Source organism: Trachypithecus francoisi, unplaced genomic scaffold, assembly GCF_009764315.1.
Source record: "Trachypithecus francoisi isolate TF-2019V2 unplaced genomic scaffold, Tfra_2.0 Lachesis_group8, whole genome shotgun sequence".
NCBI lineage: Eukaryota > Metazoa > Chordata > Mammalia > Primates > Cercopithecidae > Trachypithecus > Trachypithecus francoisi.
Genome location: NW_022681473.1, coordinates 119253123 through 119255323, shown reverse-complemented (window position 1 = coordinate 119255323; position 2201 = coordinate 119253123).

Sequence of the window (2201 nt, the reverse complement as noted above, 5' to 3'; positions counted from 1 at the left end):
CGAAGTAATTTAAGATTTAAAATCAGAAGACCTGGATTCGAGTCTAAGTCCCTTGATCAAGTTCAATCCAGTAATGCTCAATGTTCTCATGTCGTCTCATCCCACCTCCTCCTTAAGGTGGAAATAATAATACCTACTGCACAGTTGTTGTAAATTCATTAAAATGAAGGTTATAAATGTCCCAGTACAGTGAGCAGCCTGCAGACACGTTGGCTCCTGGTTTTTAGGATCAGCTTGCTCGAAAAAACCAAGCAGTGTGCTAGATAATATTCAACAAGAACTTCATACTGTGATTCGGTGCCTTCAGGATGCTTACTGCCAGAGACTTTTTCCTAGATCTGTAGTAGACAGCGTGGCTATTGCATCTGGATCCCCAGAACACTGGGAATCAGTCGGATGTTGTTGGAGTGGGCACTGCTCTACTGTTGGCGTAAGAGTGGGCACAGGCCCCTGGCCTGGTCAGTTTCTTTCCTGAGAAATTTCCAAGTGCTTTGGGGAAAGAGGGGCTGCAGCTAGAGGACATCCTTCCTAACACACGGAGAACTCTGCAAGGAAATGGAGTCAACATAAAGGAAAGAAGGAGCAAGAGGAGAGGCCGTCACTGAAAGGAGGACATGTCATGCCTGGAACCAGACACCCACCTTTCAGAATTCCTGATCCCTTATTTGCTTAAATTAGTTTGAGTTGAGCTCCTGTCCCTCACACCTGAGAGGATCTGGACTAAAAGCGTCCATCTGGAGGGCCATGAGTAGAAATGTCCTAGCTTTCTTGCCCTTCCCACATGACTTTCCCTGTTACCATGAAAATGTCTAGATAGTAAGTGAAGCTTGTGGGACAGAATGCCTTAGGCAGAGATGTAGGCATCTGAAGCCGTTTACTTAAAAAAACAAACAAACAAGTACCCAGTGTTGTTATCAAATTGGAACTAAAATACGATCATAGACGAAATCACAATGGACAAAATCCCTCTTCTTCTAAAGGTTGGGGCTCTGGAAGTGGGGAGCAAAGCACCACTTAATGAACCTCTTCTGTGTGAAAATTCCACATGTCATTTTATTGAACCTTTACAGTGTTTCCAGAAGATAAATACTATTATCCTTAATTTTCAAGTAAAGAGGTTAACTAACTTATCCACAGTTGTACAGGTAGTAACTGGCCAGGTCTCTGAACACCCAAGAGCCTGCTCTTTCTCTTGTAGTATATTTGGCTATACTTTAAGTGAAACTGGGACTCAAAAGGAAAAGATCACGGTAGCTTGGCATCGTCGGTGAGAGCTCTCAGAACAACATTGGTCTTGATCGGTTTGGAATGAAAGAAAGTGGGAACTTATTTAAACTGAAGGGAATGGCATGGCAAAGGCTGGGTGTGAACATAAAGCTCTGTGGAAATCAGCGTGATCCAACGTGGATGAACCTGAGGCTGTGGTTCAAGAGTACTGAGAGTTCATAGAGTTTGGGCCTAAACTAAAGAGTCTTGAATATCTGTATAGTTTGAATGGAATTTGAGAAGATCACTGCTGTTGATTCTGAGTAAGAAAGTGAAAGCAATAAAATTGGATATTTCTGAAGGTTTAAACAGTGGAATAGATAGATGGTGAATTAGGTCATTCCCCTAGAGAAGCCTCTCTTGGCCCTCTGGATGTGGACAACTTCCCATCTTGTGCTAATCTCTAGTCTAGTTTGGCAGACGGTGGGACAGTGGTTTAGCCCCATCCCCACCCCCATACATCACATGTATGAGTAGCTCTGGTGCACGTGGGCCCTGGAAACCTCTTATTTGCAGTCTGCTGCCCACCAGCCAGTTGAATAGAACACAGTACAATGGTAGGAGTAGAGGTCAGGCTTCAAGGAAGGTGGGGAGATTTTGGGGGGTTCCTGGAACAGATCTACTTTCCTACACTGGGGCTGATAACACAGCTTATTTGACAGGTAAGTGTCATTTTACTGCTTTTGGCCATTTGTATCCATGGACATATCTATTCTGAAGACTTTACAGGGAGGAACAGTATGGTCTAGGGAAAGAATTATATTTTTTAATGATTTGGCTTCATGCTATCTTAATACTATCTAAAAACATGTTGAACTCCACCAGCTGAATTTGGAGGACGACTCTGAAATACAGCTTAGGAACCCTTCTATGAGTATCTCACGCTGTCATTTTACACTCAGAAGTGGTGTCCAGAGAAGGGCAATCAAATGCTT